Source organism: Euprymna scolopes, chromosome 5 (assembly GCF_053919585.1).
Source record: "Euprymna scolopes isolate OS-2025 chromosome 5, ASM5391958v1, whole genome shotgun sequence".
In the NCBI taxonomy this organism is placed as follows: Eukaryota; Metazoa; Mollusca; class Cephalopoda; order Sepiida; family Sepiolidae; genus Euprymna; species Euprymna scolopes.
This window is the reverse complement of record NC_136486.1, coordinates 65,348,749-65,370,666: the sequence shown is the minus strand read 5'-3', so window position 1 is coordinate 65,370,666 and position 21,918 is coordinate 65,348,749. Positions and strand designations below refer to the sequence as shown.

At 34.6% G+C, this 21,918-nt stretch overlaps 1 long non-coding RNA gene across 6 annotated transcripts in view; it reads right to left on the bottom strand.

Annotated features, from left to right (window-relative positions):
- LOC145276823 (uncharacterized) overlaps positions 1–19,543 on the bottom strand; it is a 102,361-nt gene extending 82,818 nt beyond the window's left edge. Inside the window, exons 1-3 of one of the 6 annotated variants that reach the window (XR_013868030.1) lie at positions 19,036–19,343; positions 12,397–12,454; positions 7,826–7,987 (exon numbers count right to left, since the gene is read on the bottom strand). This is a non-coding gene — a long non-coding RNA (uncharacterized LOC145276823). Of the gene's footprint in view, positions 1–7,825; positions 7,988–12,396; positions 12,455–19,035 lie in introns of those variants that run through there. The other 5 variants (XR_013868029.1, XR_013868033.1, XR_013868032.1 and 2 more) reach the window with 5 other exon arrangements.
- Between the last annotated feature and the right edge of the window lie 2,375 nt (positions 19,544–21,918).

Genomic DNA, 21,918 nt, shown 5'->3' with positions numbered 1-21,918 from the left:
AAAACACCTGATGAAGGCCGGAGGGCAAAACGGCCGAAACGTTGTGACGTTAACAAACAAGATGAGGAAGTCAGCTCGACAATCTCAATCAAGATTATGGATTTCAGATCAAAGCAGATAAATGCGAATTCTTTTACAAACAATTAAATACCTGGGTCAAATAATCGATAAAGATGACAGACGCCCAGACCCAGATAGGAAAATTTTTGCCAGGGGTTCATCCCAAATATGTACCAATTTTGCGCACCACTTAATGAATTGCGGAAAATGATAAGACTTGGGAGTGGACAGGAGATTGCCAGACATCATTCCAAGAAATAAAAAGAATCCTGACTTCAAAACATTTCCTAGCGCATTTCAACCCGCAGTTGGACATAATAATAGCTAGCGACGCTAATCAATATGGCGTTGGGGCGTGCATGCTACATCGAATGCCGAATGACTCGAAACAGCCTATTGCTTTCGCATCACGGACTCTCTTTCTAGCGGAAAAGAATTACTCTCAGATCGAGAAAGAGGGCCTAGGAATTATATTTGCAGTTTCAAAATTCCACCGGTTTTGTACGGAAGACATTTTTTTTCTACAAACCGACCATAAGCCGTTGGTATCCGTTTTTGGACCAAAAAGGCTTTCCAACATTCACTGCTAACCGACTATTAAGATGGGAAACTATTCTATAATTTTATAATTAAATTTCTCCCCTCAAAACAACTAGCCTATGCAGACGGTCTATCGAGACTGAGTCCTGCCAAAATGGAACCTCTTACAGATTCATTAATCGCGGCACTACGTATTAATAGTGATGTAAAAACAATGATAAACAGTATTATCCGCGAACTGCCGGTCACACTCCAGGAAATTAAATCAGAATCCCTAAATGATAATTTTATTCAAACCACAAAGCAAAAATTAGCACGTTCAGACATTTGTTCTAGTTGCGACGAAATACTGTTATACGGTGAAAGGGTTGTCATCCCCCAAACCATTCACAAATGAATTCTCAGGGATTTCCACATGGGGCATCCAGGAATAAACAGAATGAAAAGCCTAATGAGAAGTTATTGTTTATTGGCCAGCTATGAACTAAGATATTACCGGCATGGTGAACAGATGCAAAGGCATTGCTTTGGCTGTAAGAGCACAGCCGATAACATAAGGCTGAACAACCATGGTCGAGGATCCACATCGATCATGCGGGACCTGTGGTGGATTTTTACTACCTGATAGTAGTTGACTCTTACTCTAAATGGCCAGAGGCACTAAGATGCAAAAAAAAAAAAAAACGACCAGGGTAACAACGACAAATTTTTTATTGGAATTGTTTGCTCGGTTTGGGATTGTAGACTGTTTGATTAGCGACAACTCTACACAGTTCACCTCGACAGAATTCAGAGAATTTTGCGAGACGTATCAATTCAAGCATATTACGAGACCCCAGTACCACGCTAGAAGCAATGGCCAGGCCGAACACTTCGTCGATACGCTTAAAAGGGCATTAAAAAAGGTGTCTGGTACACCGACAGAAAAAGCTATTCAGCAATTTCTGCAGGTTTACAGAATCACGAGAAATCCTTTCAAACTAGATGCAGGATCCCCAGCAGAAATCATGTTTGGACGGAAAATAAAATCCGTATTTGATAAACTGCTACCCAAACACATAGTACACAACAGAACATCTACACTGCCAACGAAACAGTTTAACAGTGGAGATAACGTGTATTTTAGACATTTTAGAAATAACGTTTCTTTTTTGGAACAGGGCAGGATCTTACGAAGAATCGGCCATGGTACATACATCATTCAGGGTCCAAAGTTCTAACATAAGATGCACCTGAACCAAATCAGGAAACTCTTCCACGAGGATCAAGAAGAACCACCGCAGGACGGCAGTGAGGCGATTGAAACTGTGTATGACTGTTTTGACATAGACCCTCCACACGGTATGTCAGAACCGAGACTCTCCGGCAGAGAGAGGAAGCGCACAGACCCCTTGGTGGTCTGCCTAACAGGAAGAAATACTGATTTTCACAACCGCGGAAATAAGCTTGGGAGGGGGGATTGTGGGGAAATCGCCCTCCAAATGGACTCTTCTATCAATTATGTAAACCATAAACCTTTTGATCCCAGGTGTGGATTAAACACCAGAGCGACGCTCGCCTGCTCGGTGATGTGTATTACTATTTTTAGTTGTAACCTTTTTACATTGTTGTTCCAGTAATACATTGTTTAAAGTCTATTCCGTTTTTTCTCTTTGCTTTGTGGCTTATTGCAAGCCATAACAGCTCTATATCAACAAAATCACTATAATAATTATTTTGCTAAAATATTTCCTCTGATAAAAAGAACGCATTTTTGAAACTCCTCAGATCAAGGAATTCTTAATATTGCTTTCTGAGTTTCCCGTCGAATGATACATCCTAGTAGGTTATAAATTACACTCTTTAGTTTTATTCTGTCGTTTAAATGTAATTTGGGTTTGAGTTGTTATTAATATCGTGTTGGGTAGGACTGCAGTTATTTGCAATGATGAAGCAATGATCATATATATATATATATATATATATATATATATATATATATATATATATATATATATATATACAGAATAACGAATATATGATTGAAATGGAATTAGTACAGGTATTGATAACATAATAAAACTGTTTAATATGATAGGTAAATTAAAGGAAAATTACAGCAACACGATATTCCTAGCCGGATAGTTAATAATTAAAGACCACAATATCAAAGTAAAACAGTCAAATATTAACTCCAAAACGAAAATTTGATTATGTTGCATCGTCTGCATTGTTTTCCAAATGGTTTTCCGGGTAAACGGATTCAAAGTGTTCGAGTTAAAACAACCAGGCACTGTGTGATATATGCGAAAGGGGGGGAGGTACCGTTAAAGGGTAGGTTATGGTTAGAAACAAAAACAAAAAATAGTAGTATACGACGTGCTGCAGTAATGATGATCAAGAGCATGCTCGAAGCACTTGCAGATTTGATAGTGGAATTCAAGTTGAGGGTATCTGTAGTGCTGGACCCATCGGAAAGAACATGGTGGATTTGATGACACGAGTAAAGAAGGCCTCGGTATGCTGTGCAGGGGAGGAAGTTAAAGAGTTACATAAAATGCACCACGTTGGTCGTGAACAGACGTTATTCCTGGCAAGAGAGGTTTACTCGGAAACCACTGAGGAGGAGGTCAGGGGGTAGTGGAGCACTGTCAGGAGTGCCAATCGATAGACCCCGGACCGTCCAGACACGAAGCAGGAGAGTTACACATTGCGGAGGACTGGAAGCGATTTGGCATTGATGTGACCCATTATCACCATAAACTGTATCTGTCGAAGGTCGACTGCGGACCGGCGGACCGGGGAAGTTTACCATCTGGATAGAGATCAGAGCAGAAGCTGCATGAGTGATTGGAGGGGTCATCGAAGAAATATTTTTGGAGAAAGGGCCGGTTGAGGAACTGTTAATGGACAATGACCCCGCTTTCCAATCAGAAGCCTTTAAAGAGGTGTGTAATAAGTTGGGATTAGGGCAATTTTTTAGGGCAGCGCAACGGCCGAGTGACAATGGGATAGTGGAGAGGAATGATCACACTATCAAGGCTTCTGCTGAAAAAAGCAACATTTCACCATTTGAGGTGGTGTTTGGTAGAACATCTCACCGAAAACAAGACAAGATGAGACAAATTTGCCTCATAGTGCTATATTCGCATATAAGTGGCGGCATCCGTGCAACAAAGCGGTAGGATTGAGGGTAGAGAAGCTAACATTAAAGTGAGTGAGGCGGTGTGCGTGAAGCTCCCCAATGCAAACTGTACCACTCGCTGGGGAAGGGGGATCGTAACGGGAACACAGTCGAAGAACAACGTGAATGGCGTTCCCCGGCATATCCTAGACCCGCGTCGTGTGATCCTGCGAGTGTGCAGTGATGGCAGTGAAGAGGAGGATGTTGATATCCACCGAGAAGATAATGATGCACCTCAATTCGATTTAGCCCCACATTGCGGTTCTTTACAACTGGACGAGAATGTCTGTAGTGAACCTGAAAACGTCAACCCCCAAGAAGTTGTCCCCCAGAGGTCTCAATGTGAGAGGAGGAGGCCTGCTTGGATGAAGGATTATGAAGTGTCTTATTGATCTCGAAGATCAGGTGGGGCGTGTGGGGTATATGCGAAAGGGAAAAAAGGTACCGTTTACGGTAACGTTATGGTTAGAAACAAAATCAAAAAATATATAAGTAATATATGTCGTACCGGGCGTACCTGGATCGGTCTTTGGGAAAGAAGGAAAGGATGGCTAGCTCATTTAAATACCCGAAGGGCATCTTGGGAAGGCTGGGCATGATGGGAAAAGCTGGCGTTTAGATTGTGCGGTGTTGCATTGGTGGGGAGAGGCCAGGTGTGGTCGATTGGAAAAAAAGAGGGCAGAAACGTGCTGTTGTCGAGCAAGGGAATCACTCCTTCGCGAACCCCAGAACCGAATTCTGATCGTAACCTTAGAAGCTTATATCTCTATACATAATTAATCGACTCTCAGGAGAGTTTAAAAATAAACAGTAGTATCGAAAGATTCAAAAGTAATGTAAACTATTTTTTAAAAAATTAAGTAAAAACGGAATGAAACTGAGAAATGTTTATGTGAGTATTAGGTTTTTCTAAAGAATTAACTCCTTTAAATAAAAATAGTAAAGAATTTAGATTGAAACAGAAACCTAATAATATTGAGTCATAATGCCAGTCCGCCATAATTATTTTTGTCTTTTCAAAGCTACTTATTCTTATGATAATAAAACTGTCATGTGAATTATTTGCGCATGCGTAGTCGTAAAGCCGGTGTCAAACAGACAAAAATCTCATCACCCTTGAGTAATAATTTTGTTCATATCTTTCTCACAACTTGCACTGAGCTGTGCTCATCTTCCGTTCAGTCTCCACTGGGATCTTCCGACCACTCTGTTGTATCATTTTAGATAAAAACAAAATGTAATAGGTCTTCAGACATACCTCTCCATCGTACAGTGTATTGATACTTTATGGCTGACTGGGATAGCTTCCGTACATTTAAATAAGATCTATTTCTACGTGTCATGTTTAAAAAGGATGTGCCCTCTATAGTATCATACCTTACGGAAAGTTAACTGTAGGTATAGACCCTCAAAAAAGTTCCAGCAAAAACGTAACAGCCAGCCGTTGTTCTCCCCAGAATGTGCTGTTTCTATTGCGTACAGAAATCATTTTTCCATTGCTTTCAACGTAATAGATGTACTGAACAAAAAGCCGCTTTCAGGACTGCCATGCAACCACTGTAAAAAAGTAATAAAGGCCAGACAGTTATATGCTCAGTCCGTTAAGTTCAAGGTTGCTGAGCAGCGGCTTGGTTCCCATCAGTTCTGGCAAGTAACAAACAGAACCCTCCGCAGAAGTGTGAGCTCTATCACAACTATCATCAATGGACCTGAGTTAATCTCGTCAGCATCAGACAAAGCCAATCTCTTTGCCTAGAACTTTGCAGCTAATTCTACCCTTTACGACCAAGGCCGCCAACCCCCAGTAGTTCCTTGTATATCAGAGAACATGCTATGTGACGTACAAATATCTGTACATGATGTTGCCAATCTAATAAAAAAACTTGATTCTAGTAAAGCAACTGGCCCTTACGACATTCCAAATATAGTGCTCAATAGGCTTCAATCGGAACTAGCGCCCATGCTTACAAAGGTATTTAAACGTTGTCTTAAACAGAAATGCTTCCCAACACATTGGAAAATCTCAACAGTATGCTCTGTATTTAAGAATTCAGGTGATCGCTCATTTCCCTCTCAGTACAGATCAATAAGTCTCCTATGCATCATAAGTAGCTGCTAGATCTGTGCTAAATAAAGACGTAGTCAACATCTCAGCAGAAATAACGTTCTTAGTGACATGCAATATGGTTTCCGTTCTGCTAGATCTACAGCAGATGTGCTTACAGTTATATCTCATAGTATTGGCAAATCCCTCGACGGAGGCTTCCTCTCTCGGGCAATTGCTCTTGAAATATCAAAGGCTCTTGATAAGGTATAGCGTAAAGGTCTACTTCACAAGATATCCAGTCATTGAATAGCTGGAAAAGTCTTCTCAACTATTAAATCATTTCTCTTTGATAGGTTCTTAAGACAGGGTTGATGGGCAGAAATCAGAAGCTCTCAGTATTAATGCTGGAGTCCCTCAGGGGTCCATCCTGGGCCGAAGCTTCTTCCTGATCTGCATCAATGATCTTCCAAACCACACCTTTAGATCATTCGTAGATATTTATGCTGACGACACTACCATCTATCGTAGCACTTCGAAGACCGTAAACGACCCAATTCTCTCTGACTCTCTCTCCTCTGATCTTGGGCACGTGGCACAATTGAGAAAAAGTGGCTGGTTACTTTTAATGCATCTTAAACCAAGCTTCTATCTTTACATCATCAACGCTCTCTTTCCCAGCTCCCATCAATCGAAATGAATGTTCTCGTCTTGGGAAGGCTTCATGTTTTGACAAGCTTCTGGGCTTGATCTTTACTCCCGATCAGATATGAAACACGTATATCAAATCCATTGCCAAAGTCGCTGGGAAAATGGTGGTGTCCTTCACCGCTCCAGTAGATATCTCACTCCTGATGCAATTCTCTACCTATATAAAAGCCAGGTTCGGCCAACGATGAAGTACTGTTGAAACATCTGGGCAGGAGCTGCTAGAAGCAGCTGATACTGTCTTGACAGAGTTCAAAATAGACTTCGTAGCTCAGTAGGGGATGCCCTTTTCTCTTCCCTGCAACCTCTTTGCCACATAAAAGACGTAGCGAGCCTGTATCTGCTTTATCGTAATTTTCATGGCAGGTGCTCAGCTGATTTCAATCTATGGTTCCCCCCTCGCCAGACTTTCATGAAAACTACTCGTCTAGCCAGAACCACTATCAACAATTTTCCACACTCTTTATCTGTGCCTACACCTAAACATAGATTCCATGAACAGGGCTTCTTTCTTAGAACTGCACACCCGTGGAACTATATTCTGTTTGCCTGCTTTCCAGCTGACTACAATCTGATTGTCCCTAAGTCCAACGTGAACAAGTTCTTATTGAACTGCCCTCCTAAGTAATCCAAGTTACAAAATTCCCACTAATGTTTACTACGTTAAAATCACAATGACTAATGTATACCCATTAACCCTTATCCTTAAGTGGCCTCTGAGTCTTGATAAGTGGTGACCCCTCATGTAAGAAAATTCTTAGCAGCCATTTTTCAGGGTGAAAACAGAATTTAAAATGTCCACGTGTCTGAATACTTTTTTTACTTGATTTCAAGTTCATACATAAAAAATCCGTTGCGTGTGTAGGCCGAGAATTGTCCTCATGCACTCACACATTCTCATTATCATAGATATATAGATAAATGATACTACCAGCAAATGCACCGTAATTCATTGCAATTACTCTGACTTAAATAATATTAGTCACCTGTTTCTATGGGACTTCTGTCATCCATTTCTCATTATAAAATTATCCTTAGTTGTTTTCTAATAAAACATAGAAATGAGAGAAAATTAACTGAAAGACAAAAAAAAACGTCGAAAATTATGGACACAAATGTGTATAAAATACAAAAAAATAATATATATGCTGATTAGTTTTTTTATATGCCTGCTCCAACATATTAGAGGAGTTGCTTACAATTAAACATTTGGTAAAAGAAAACTAGTTTAATAAGATAATAAAAGATCAATTAAGATTAGATAAACAATCAACGAAAACAAAAACAACAGATTTAAAAAAATTCAGCCATTCACATTACAAACAACTTTATTAATTTATTATTAAAGAAATAAATGTGTAGACAAATTTATTAAACAGTGAATAATTGAATTTAACGGTTGTTTTATCATGAAATATTTTCGTCAAGTTCTCAGCTGTAATTTGTCAGTCACTTGCCGTTATCATACCATTCTGAAAAAAAAAGTACATTAAGATAATAAAAAAGCATTGAAAATATATTAGGAATTAATATTCATAGTTTATAAATATAATATAAAATCTATATCAATAATAATATACATAAATTATTATATATTATGATTGATACAAATGTACACGATTGCCATAATAGCATCGTAAAAGGAATTTAATAAGACGCCAGAATAAATGATATTTAATATTGTTTATATAAAAGACTAGTTCGTTTTTTATCTTAACTGATACAACCGAGTAGTCGAACGAGCCTAGTGGAGACAGAACTGAGGACGAACACAGCTTAAGGCAAGTTGTGAGAAAAAATGTCTAGGAGACTTGCATGTTGATCTTCAGTTTCGAGCACACGGGCGGGTTCGAGAAAAATCTAAGTTCGGTCATAAGCAATTGAGAAATCGTGGCAGAACCTCCTCTCATCATCTGACGTGTGTGAGTGGGCTAGCCATTCCAGGTTGTGAACATTGATGTCTCTACAGAAGTGAATGTTAACCGAAGTACTGGTAGACTGGATTTCGTCAATTTTCTTAGATATACTCTTAAAGATAGTAACTCAGCTGTTATGGAACGATATAGAGTAAATATAAACGCAGTGGTGTAGGCAAGGGAATCCCGTAGCACATATATGGGTATTTAGGGTGTTATCTGTAGATATCCATACCGCATGGAATCCATCTTTAATATTGGCACATATTACATACTTACGGCGATGTTGTGGGTCAAATAGTAATATTAAGTTCGAGTATTATTTAATTATGAACTCATCCAGAAAAATTGTCGCTCCAATGTCAGGTGTGAATAGGAATTATATGTATGGATAGGTCTCCTGTAGATGGGTTTCACCCTCTGGAAGGTTGAAACATAGACCCTTATGTTGGAGAAAGAGGCATAGTAAAGTTCTTGGTTTAATATTGTATTTTTTCTAGAGACTTTCCATGACGGAGTTTTGGGATTTGTGGAAGAGGTCGACAGTGTTGGTTAGAGCAGTACAAAGAGCAAAGCTAAGGAAGAAAAAGAAACGAAGAAATATTTTTGAAGCCCATGATAAAATAAACCCGTAACAATTATTAATATGGAATCGAGAAGCCATGGTTGCTAATGCAAGTTTCGTGTCCCTGACTATCAAGCGGATAACGTCAACCCAGTTTAAACGTTTACTTCAAGCACCATTATTAGTGACATGGCTACAAGTATAGACATAGAAACAGAACATTTTGGACACCTCAGGCGACTGCTCACGCAAAAAAGCTGCAGACCAAAGATAAAGTTTTTTTCTTCACCGTTTGTCAGAAAAATTACTCATTCTAAATGACAACAAAGGGAAAATTAGGATAAGCGTGATTTACGGGAGCTGCCAATAACGCATCTACAATGCATTGTTTACTCTCTATTAAAAAATAGCAATATTAAGTTCTACTCAAATAATTATTTTCCATATATACAAGATTCCAGCAAGCAATGACACTTGGACGGTCCACAGAGTCTTATAATAATTAAGATATAAATTGATTGATTGAAAATGGCAATAAAGGAAGTTAAGTCCTGAACCTGAGATTATATTATTATTATTATTATTATTATTATTATTATTATTATTATTATTATTATTGTTGTTGTTGTTGTTGTTGCTGTTGTTGTTATTATAATAATAATCATAATATCATTATGTTATAATTATTAGACTACTCTGGGTCGATGTTACGACATTTAAAAATAAATGTTTGAATTTTAATGATATTTCTCGCGTTGAGTTTAGTCGTGAGGCTTGTTACTTGCTAATTGAGTCAGAGATAGCTTCGTAGCCGGATTCAAATCTCTCGACCGGCAGTAATCGTGTCACCCTGTACTGATGCTTGCTAAAAGAATGAAACTCTAGTGTCCGTATGTATATAAAAAAGTATTATAGTTTATATAATATTTATTACCCAGAGATGGTTGCAGAAAAGAAAAACAAAGTCATTGATATTGTTACAAAGATTATAAAGACCGGCAGTAATCGTGTCACCCTGTACTGATGCTTGCTAAAAGAATGAAACTCTAGTGTCCGTATGTATATAAAAAAGTATTATAGTTTATATAATATTTATTACCCAGAGATGGTTGCAGAAAAGAAAAACAAAGTCATTGATATTGTTACAAAGATTATAAAGACACTGTTAATGATATCGCTTTTATGGTTTGTCGTTATTACAAATGTATGCAAAAACTAATGACGTATATTCTAAACATATACGAGTTAATCACAGAGAACATACATTGCACTTTTTAAATGCCTACCGTATACTTGGTACAATATCATATATATTAATCAATAGAGTAGTAGCTATATATATATATATATATATTTATATATATATATATTTATATATATATTTATATATATATTTATATATGTATATATATATATATGTGTGTGTGTGAATTAAAATACCATATGTAAGCGTATTTTACGACCGAGTACTGTCTCCTTGTAAAAGTTGGGATGGACAGCGCAATAACTTAGACGAAAGTAATTTATTATTGTGGAAACTCACCAATGCACAAGATTTGAACTGTTCCAATCTATAGAAATATATCAAGATGAACCGACTCTCGTGGTAATGTGATTGTATACTCGTAATACGTCATCTTCGCGCTAAGTACTACGTCTGTTTTTTTTCTCTATATATTCTATTTTGTTCACAATACTAATACCATTTGTTTACTTATGTTCGTGACCTAATCGTTCTTAGTGACCTTTCGAGACACATTAATTAGCCACGAAGAATTGGAAATAACCAAGAGAATACTCGCAAGAACTTGGTGACGATAAATTCAAATTAAGAAATGACCAGCAACAACCACAATAATCACTTAGAACAAAAATGAACAATTATTAAAGTATACAATTTATTGCTCACCAAATCAATCGTGCATAAAGGTAGTATTCCCAACGAACACGATATCCTTTTAACATGTTTAAACGCAAGCGAGAAACTGGCTAAGGAAAAAGAAAACAATGTTCACTTGAGCCGCTAGTAGGATCTACAAATACAATGATGGTTCGATTTCTATCATTTCAGTTTATTTGTATAAACGAAGAAAAACCAAATGAACAGAACTTGCGCAAAAATGTGATGCCATTCATAGACTTATGAAACATAAACCTTACATAAAATTGTAAAGAATTGGCGAAATACACTATGCAATGCACAAGACATATTCATAAACGCCACTTAAAACGCAGTCCATGGTATGACACAAGAGATATATTTCTCGTAAAGGAAGAGTTAGTCACGCCATTTTTGAGACATTCGATTTTTAACAGAAGAATAACTGTTGAGCAAAAAGAAAAATCACAGACACACTCTCATCATCGACCCAAAACAGTCGACCAAAAAAACAACAAAAACATATTTACAAGTTTTGGCGATGCAAACAGGGTTGGATGTGGGATGTTTCAAGGACTCACCGATTCACATATTATAAACTCTGTCGAACTGGGTAGCCGATGGAGAACTGACTCTGGTGGTAGTATGTTCATAGACTTCGTCATATTAGTGCCAAGCACCACGTCTATTGTTCTGTATATTCTGTTTTTATCTCAATACAAATATCTTTTTCTTGTCCGTCTTCGAGTCATCCTTAATGACCTTTCAACGCTACAACAATTATTATTTATGAATATAATTCTATAAGGATTTTCTTAGTTATAGCGAAATACCAGAACAACAACTACATATAATACCAGTAAAATAAATACAATTTAACTATTTCATGCAATATAATTTAGAATAACTACGGAATTATATCTAACGTGAACGTCATTTCGTTTAATCTATTTTAAAATGATTAATTATGTAAATAAGGTTTTGAAAACGTCTGTTAATTGGATCAATAGGTAACGAATAACAATAATTTAATAAGTTTTATATTTTTTTAATTTCTTGCAAATTATGCAAGTAAATATGGTCACAAGTATAAGTGTACTTGATACAAAAATAAACAACACCACGAGTGATAACATTTCATTTAGTAAAGCGGGTCGAGATAAAATCGATACATATTGAATACGAAAAGCGTTTAGTTTGATTGTTTTCAATTTTTGTCTTATTTTTTTAGATTTTAAATTGCAAGCTCAATTCTTATTTTCGAAATAATCAAATACAAGCTTAGTGTGTGAGCAAACAAGTGATGTTTTTACTACCTTCTACTTATTTAATATATTATTATTTTAAGATAAAAATTTTTATTCATCCGATAATGTAAAGAAAAGTTTTATTTGTTAGAAAACTAGTTCTAGACACATAAATGAATGTACACTCGAGGATTACGTTTTATATGAGGAAAGATTTTAAATATATGAAAATTATTTACCTTAGTTCTTATGGAAAACAGACGTATTTACTTACCGGTGAAAATAAGTTCAAGAAATTTTACACCTGTCTGAATGATTGTCTGGGTTTCTCTCTGAAATAGATTTAAATTATATCAAATTAATAAAAACTTTATTTATGTATAAAGAATATGTCTATCATTTTCTATTCCCTCTAATTGTATTTGTGTGACTTCTAGCTATTAAGTAAACGTTACTAACATTTGTCAATTAGTCTTTATTTTTGCTACCAGCCGAATAGTATAATAAAGGATATTATTATTATTATTATTATTATTATTATTATTAATACTACTACTACTACTACTACTACAATGAAATACAACCACGAGTCTTAACATTTAATTTGGTAAAGTGTGTCGAGATAGAATTGAGATATAGCAGGCAAAAAGCGATCTGTTTGATAGTTTGCCTTTTTATTTTTATTTTAGATTGCAAGTCTAATTCTTATTAAGGAAAACTTCGAACCCGAGCTGAATGGGTGAAAAAAACAGGTGATGTGATTTTTTTTTTTTTTTTTTTTTACTTTATACATATACCTATCAAAGAAATTATTATTTAAGATACACTTTTTTATTTATTCGATATCGTAAAGAAAAGTTTTACTTGTTAGAACACTTTCATGCATTTGGACAGTATGCTTTCCTTTCATATGAGGAAAATTATAAAATATATAAAAATTGTTTACTTTATTTTGTATGGAAAAGAGAGATGTGTACTTACCGGCTAAAATAGTTTCAAGAAATTTTAAACACGTCTGGTTCGCTCTCTGGATCCTGAATACATTTCAATCATATTATCTTTATAAACGCCTAATTTATGTGTCATCCCAGTTTCATCATAATAATGTAAAAATCTTCTTCAAATTAAGCACGCTTTTCTTCAACTTTAAAAGATCATAATTCATATTATTATGGTTAAGTATCAAATTTATATAAACTGTGTAAATCGCTTTATTGCAGATTAGTAAAATATCACTATTTCACAAAATATACGCCACAAAAATATGAAAATTGTATCATCAAATGACTGCATCAAGGTTATTTATTTCCCAAAATGTTATTCAAATCAGATCTATATTCACGAGGTTATGGCCTATTATTTATTATCAAATAATTTATTCTGTCCATCGCTTTATTGCAAGACTTTTAAAATTCCAGATAAGGGGCAACTTACGGTTAGCGAAAAGGAAAGGATTATTGCTAGACTCGCACAAGGATTGTTCAACAAATATGTAGCTATGAAGCGGGGCAGGGATCCAAGAACCTTGGCTTCATTCGTGAACAACTCCAACACCAAAGCCAGAAAGTATAAGGGCACCAGGATAAACCTTTCACATCGTGATATTCGGAAGTTTCGTAGTGAAGTCAACCGAAACCCAAACAGCAGCAGTGCTTTAATTTTTGCAGGAGCTGAAATCGCTCCAAGATCCAAGCAGAGCTGATGTAATGTGTTGAATGAGGAACATCAAAACTATTCAAAGGCCTTCATTGATGAAACAACATAGGTAAACATTAATGGCTTGGGCACAGACTTACATAAAAATGAATTTACAACGTGTCCTATTTACAAATGAGACTCGTGTTACTCTTGACGGTCCGGATGCATCGGTCATTCTGCTAGGGCTTCTGCAGCCTTCCTTGAATCTATGGGCTTCTTTGGAGAAATCCTCATGTGCTGTCCACCGTGTTCTCTTGATCTTAACCCCATTGAACATCTCTGGTCAAAAAGAGGTGTTTATGTGGGAGTAGAGCAATTTACTTAAAATAACTCATTTTCAGATTAAAAAATTGACTTCTTCGGTTGACAAAAGGTTGTTTAAGGTTATTTAAAAAGTGGAAGATATGGCGATAAATAATTCATTTATTTAAGGCTTACAACTTAGAGTGTGCTTTTGTTTATTAATCTTTAACAGAAAAATATAATAAAAAGTAAAGTGTTCATGATTTACCTGCAATAAAGCGATAGACAGTGGGAATTCTTAATAAATAATAAAATGTCATAACTTTGTAAATATCACATGAATTTGAATAAATTTTGGGAAATAACTAATTTTAAAGCAGTCATTTGATTATACAATTTTTATTTTTTGTGACATATATTTAGTGAAATATTGATATTTGACGAATCTGCAGTTGAGTAAGCAGCAATTTTTAGAAAATTTACATTAAAATAAAAAATAGATTTTTTTAAAAAAGGAGACAGTTTTTAAAGCAACAACGATGTATGTCAAGAAATCAAATAAATTTAAAGCGGATTATGTACAGATTACATAAGGGCAAACTGCCAACGATACTTAAAGTCAAATTAAACAAAGCCAACTACGAATCAATAAAGCGTATATAGACATAAAATATATAGATATACATATAGAGATGAACTTCAAATAAAAAGTTCATTTTCTAAATTACAAGTCTCAATTTTAAATAAATGAAACTCTGATTTTAACTAAAAATGATCATTTTCAATGATATATGGTGTTCGAAGACATTAACGGATTTGTGACAGCACTTTATGAAAGGAATTGGTGTTTAAGATGTGTACTTGACAAAAATCCAGATAATGGTGAGGTGAAAGTGACATTTTTATAACCAAATTAACTCTCTTCATCTTTCTATTATCGATTACATCCAAATATATCAATTTTGAAAGATTCTGATATTCTTAGCTCAGTTGATCCAATAACTGAAACAGGAATATCTTATAAACTTTCAAAAACTGAGATGAAAAATGCATCATATATTTTAGAAAGAAAGATGATGTAAGAAAAATCTATATAAATACATTAATGTTCATTATTGTAAAAACGTTACATTATAACAGATTTTTTCATTTTGTAAAGGTATCTTAATGAACACATTGCTTTCTTGTGTATATAGTGTATACTAAAGACTTCTAAAAATGGCAAAGAAACTGTTTACCATCGCCATCAAAAGTTGTTTATTCTTTTGATACTATAACCCAATTAAATCTCAACGCACGTTTTAGAAAAATTATAAATATACCCATCTATAGTACTTTAATATATATATATATATATATATATATATATATATATATATATATATATATATATATATATTGAAATTATTGAAATTATTTCAAATTGTTACTTGAGTGGCTGCTCATCTTGCAACAAACTGATTGATGATTTTGTTATGCAAGATTTTTTTCCAAAGAACTCAATTGATGATTTTGTATACAAACAGTGATTATCAACTGATAGAACCATTCTACAAACTCTATCACAATCTACAGAGGAATTTATTGAAACGTTCCATGCAGGTTTCAAAAATTGAAGAAGCATAATTTCATTGTCAAAGCACAATCAAAATTTTGTTCTGATAGGAAAGGTTCTTTAAAGTTGGTGAAGGCTTAGTAATAGCAGATTTTTCTGAGAGTTATTAATTTATTTTGCAAGATTCAGCTCAAGAATCCAACTAGAATAATGATCAAGCTACATTGCACCCATTAATCTGCTACTGTAGAGATAGAATTGAACATGAGTATATTAATTTTGTTAAATATCTGAGCATGATGCAGTAGCTGTTCATTTGGTTCAAAGAAAGGTTATAGAAAAATTAAAAGAAATACATTTTAATGTACAAAAAATGATATATTTCTCTGATGGAGCTGTTACACATTATAACATTTTCTAAATCTTTATAAATCTGTGCAACTATAAATCTGATTTTGCTATTGATGCACTTGTTTGATTGGTGCCACTTTTTGCTACCTCTCATGGGAAAGGACCATGTAGCATTGTAAAAAGGTTAGCAGCAAAAGATAGCATGCAACGTAATAATGATGCCAAGGCAGCTGGATTTTTATGCAATAAAAATATTTCTGGAATACATTTCTTATATTCCTCAAGTACAGAATGGCCAAGGAAGCAAACATCTGAGAAGACAGATTTAGATTATAGAAAAACAAAAATTACATACTTTCGTTGCTGTCATCAGAGAGAAGTGGAAATAAAAACGTTATCAACACAAAAGAAAGGAAGAGTACTTCGAATCACAAAACGGAACAATATGGAGTTCGAAGACATTAACGGATTTGTGACAGAACTTTAGTAGAGGAATTGGTCGTTAGGATGTGTACTTGACAAAAATCCAGATAATGGTGAGCTGAAAGTAACGATTTTACAATCAAATGTACCCTATCTATTTTTCTATTATCCATCACATCCAAATATACCAATTTTGAAATATTCTGATATTCTTAGCTCAGTTGATCCAATAACGTAAACAGGAATATAAACTTTCAAAAAAATGAGATGAAAAATGCATCATATATTTTAGAATGAAAGATTATGAAAGAAAAATCTAAATAAATACATTAATGTTCATTATTATAAAAATGTTTCAGTAAAAACGATTTTTTCATTTTTAAATGTATCCTAATGAACACATGTTGATTTCTAGTGTATATAGTGTATACTTAAGACTTCTAAAAATGTCAAAGAAACTATTTACCATCGCCATCAAATATTGTTTATTCTTTTAATACTATAACCTAATTAAATCTCAGCACACGTTTTAGAAATTTTTGTTAAATCACTTTCTGTATCATAATCTGTGTTGTATCAGAAAAGTATGAAAGTCATAAAACAGTTTGACTTCAGAACCAGAATTTGTATAAAATTCAACATGCCAAAAATTTTAAGCACATGCATTTAAAACATTTTTCATTGAAAAAAATTACCAATAAACAACAGAAATTACCTTTTAGTAGACCATTGAGATCACATGTTTTATCGTATAATTTAATAAACCCTTAACATCTTTCAATTTTTTTTATTATATATCATTTTTTTCATAACAAAATCCGTGGTGCATTAAAAAACGGTGCTTCTGCACTTTTTTAAACCACGCTATTTTTCAAATTGTATTTTCAGCTTAATTAAAAGTTTTACGATATGTTCTTTTTTATTCTAAAATTGTTAGGTGAAAGTACACATTAGTTACAAAACACCCTCCTCTCCACATGTGCAACAGAATGGCTTCCGAAATAACATTATTATTTCAGCATGGTTTAAAAAGTGCACAAGTACCAAAAAACACATGACGACAATTCAGTTTCATCAACAATTTTTTTTTTTACTTTTTGACCATATTAATCAGCATCAAAATAACTGTACAAAAATATCAAACTTGACCATATTGTGGAAATATCAAAATGTTTCATATGAAGTCGCAGGGACTACGTTCCGCCATTTTGAATTTGCCCACTTCTTTAAAACGTTTGTAACGATAGTTCTACTGAAAGGTCCATTACGAAATTTGGAATACATACTGTCATAAGATTAAAAAATATTCTGTCAAAACTTAAAAGAAATTGTAAGAACAGGTTTTTTTAGATAATTCAGGTAAAAAGTTAAGGCCAAGATCAACTTTTTTAATTAAAAAAAAGGATTTCCAAATAAAATTATAGATCTATCCAAGTATTTTAAAATGATATATAAATGAACTTTGTAGGCCCATAAACAACAGAGATATCGTCTTATAAAGTTGGTCACGCCTTCATAAAAATTCACATGTTTGTAAAAGGTAAAGGCCATATCTCAGGAATCCCTTGGCCTTGAGATGTTTAGCAAGTGCAAATGGTTTGTGCCCCCCAAAAAATTTGTTGATTTAACTAGGAAAGAGCCATATATATATATATATATATATATATATATATATATATATATATATATGAAATGGAATGGGCCATATATATATATATATATGAAATAATAATAATAATAATATATATATATATAAATATATATATATATATACGAGCAAACAGTTAATAAAAAATGTGAAAAAAACACTTTGAAATGAGTTAAAAACATATTTAATCTGAAAAGAAAACACGAGATAAGTGGATAGTCCTTGATCTGCAGAGTTTCAAAGAAATACTTTCCTTCTCATCAGAGGTTAGGAATTAGCAAAATGCGAGATCGAATTTTGCATGACAAAGTATTGGATGAAACAACAAGTAAGTCAAAGATCTTATTTGAAAACAAAAAAAGTGAAGCAGAGGGAATATGGTGAAGGAAAGGGTCATTACACATGAATGGATAGTTTGGCTGAGATTACTTCATAAATATTAATTCTTTAATATTTATAATATACTTTAATTTTACCATGTTGGATCATTTGATAAATTTAATTGTAATTTTGTATTATATATATATATATATATATATATATATATATATATATATATATATATATATATATATATATATATATATTTCGTTCCTTAACTTTTGGCCAGGATAAATCCACAGATATAATTTTAAACTAAAATATTTCTACATAATGAATCGTAATTTTATTTTTTGTACTAGTTTATACACGTTGGTTCTATTTGTTTATTCTGAGTATTTCAGAAAACCCCATGCACTATTTTTTTAAATATACATGAATAATTGTAATTTTCTTTTCGTTCTTTATATTATGGCCGATTATGGCCGATACTGTATATATATATATATATATATATATATGTGTGTGTGTGTGTGTGTGTGTGTGTGTGTGTGTGTGTGTACGTGTAGGTGCGTTTGTTTGAGGTATTATGTGAGTGTTTACGCGTGTGTTTTCACAAAGAGTTGTTATACATGCAAATGTAATAGTATAAAATGAAATATAAAACTATTTACTAGGTCCTTCTGGGTGTATATCTCGTATGACTCGATTGGCACGGCAGAGGCCAATATTAAATAGGCAATATACAGTGACCACCAACATCAAAAATATCAAAATTTTCTCGAGGAACATTTTGTACAAATCGTTGCGTTCTTCTCTCGGTTCTCTTTTAGAATGATCAGAGTGTTATATAAAACATATCCCTTTTTATATATAAAGAATTTTTTTAAAATCACGTAATTTTACGCACTAACGATTACATAGCACTCCGGCGACTCCTTTGTAAATAAATATAGCCGGAATGATGCATGAGTATTATTTTAAATGTTCTTTTGTGATAAGAATTTGAAAAAAACTAATCCATTGTTTTGTTTGGGATATTTACTACTTATTTAGAATGCATTTCCTTTTGTAAAATGAAGTGGTTTCTTTCGTACAACGGAAATGTTCCGCCGTGATAAGCAAAAAAGAATATGTTTTTCAAATATTTTGACAAGTCTATACTTACATTCACTCATACTCGCTATACATGTGCCTCGTTCTGTCGTAGAAACTACCAATATTTATTTGTATTTTATTTTATTTAAACATATAGAATATTTGTTTGGAAATTCGTCATGAATGCGGGACACAAATACTTAGTTTTCACATTATTATTATTATTATTATTATTATTATTATTATTATTATTATTATTATTATTATTATTATTATTATTATTAACTCAAGCCATGATCAAAGAGTGTTCTTTGAGAAAAACTTATTGTGTTCCCTGGAGTCTGAGTGGCAACGAGTTTTCCTAGAATTCCAGTATCTGGAACCTTTGCAGACATTTTACGTTATCGCAAAATATTTTACGTTATCGCAACAGCCGGTTACTATTGTCAGTAATTTACACATATGCGCAAATTTCCTTGACCTTCGATTTCAAATTTCGCCAAGTGTTTCACTGGGATTTCATAATAGCTGACCCACCCCATCTGATCTTAAGGGCTGACTTCCTATGTCAGTTTGATATGATAGCCGAGGTTAAAAGGCTGAGACTCGTGGAAAACGCAACGTCTCTGTGTGTTCCGGCACATCTCCAAGAAAACACTGTCTATAGTTCCCGAAAATTTTACTGTCTCAACTAACGATCAGTTTCACAATTTCCTATGTTTAGTCTCACACAAGTGGTTTATTCGACGGCACATCATATCACCACATCGGGCCCCCCTATTTTTCTCGCCCGAGACTACTTGCGCCGAATTCGACTACATGCTTAAACTTAGGTAAATTCGCCCTTCTAAAAGCCTGTGGGCATCTCCTCTTCATCTAGTACGGAAGGGTGAAACAGATTTTCGTCCTGTAGGGGACTATCGCAGATTAAATTCAACCACGGTTCCGGACAGATATTCCGTTCCGAACCTGCAAGACTTTCCAGTTAATCTGCAGGGGTGCACTAGGTTCACTAAGATCTATCTAATTCGGGCATACCACTAAATTCCCATGATCTCTGAGGACATCCCGAAGACAGCGATAACCACCTCATTTGGGAACTTTTAGTTCATTTTTATGCCGTTTAGCCTCCGAAACGCGACCAGCACCTTCCAGAGATTTATTGATGAGGTTTTCTGAGGTTTGGACTTTGTATTTGCATACATCGATGATTTGCTGGTCGCAAGTGACATGGAAGAAAACCGGGTGGAACATTTTGAACGGCTCTGTACATATAATGTACGTATAGACGCAGGAAAATGTGTGTTTGGACAACATTCTCTCGAATTTCTAGGTCACTCAATCGAGAAAAAGGCTATTCAACCTCTATAAAAAAATGTTGACGCAATTCAACGAATATCACCACCTACTACATTACCACGATTACGTGAATTCCTCGATATGGGAAACTTTTATAAAAGGTTTGTACCTAACTGTGCACAAAAACCTCTCCACTTAACCACTTTGTTGAAAGACCCCCTCCAAAAATAAACAAATGCTCAAATACAGCTAACCGAACAGGCGTAAAATTCATTTGAGTTAGTAAGAATGGAATAAGCATCCGTTCCTTTTTTGGCACACCCTGCAATAGACGGTCTTTGGTCATTGACAGTAGATGCTTCCGACTCTGCCATTGGATCAGTTCTTCAGCATTCCGTAGATCGAGTTACCCGACCAGTTGTTTTTTGTCTGTTGCCAGCCCAAACCCGCTGAACGACGCTATAGCACTTTTGACCGAGAACTACTGACAATATGTATGTCTGTCCGACGCTCGAAGGACGAAGTTTGTAATCTTCGCCGATCACAAGCCACTCACGTTTGCCTTAGCTGCCAAATCGAATAATATTCGCCTCGATTTTTCCGTCATTTTTACTATATATCGCAATTTACCAGTGATATTAGACATATTCCCGGAACAGAAAACGTACCAGACGATGCAGTCCCGACTACCGGTGAATGCCCTCACAAATTCTGCCTCCATTAATGTAAAAGATATAGCACGGAACAAACGAACCCTGTGAAATTTAGACTTAACATCAAAAAATATTCTTGCTTCAAATGTTCCTACCTTCCACTCCCTGACTCGGAGGGGATTATACTCTGCAACAAAGCAACGGAGGTTCCTAGACGATTCGTACCCGAACAACACACGTAAAACTCGTACCAGCCCATTTTTTTCTGGCCAAATATTAAACGAATCATAACCGATTGGGCCCGCGCTTGCCTCATGTGGCAACACTTCAAGGTTCACCGACACCCGAACGTTTCTCTTTTCCTGAAGCTCGTTTTCGACACGTTAATATAGATATCCTTGGACCGTGGTTGGTTACTTCGGGCTATTCATATATATTCACATGCGTAGACCGTTTCTTCACACCAATAATCGATATCTCCACCGAAACCGTTGCAAAATCTTTCGT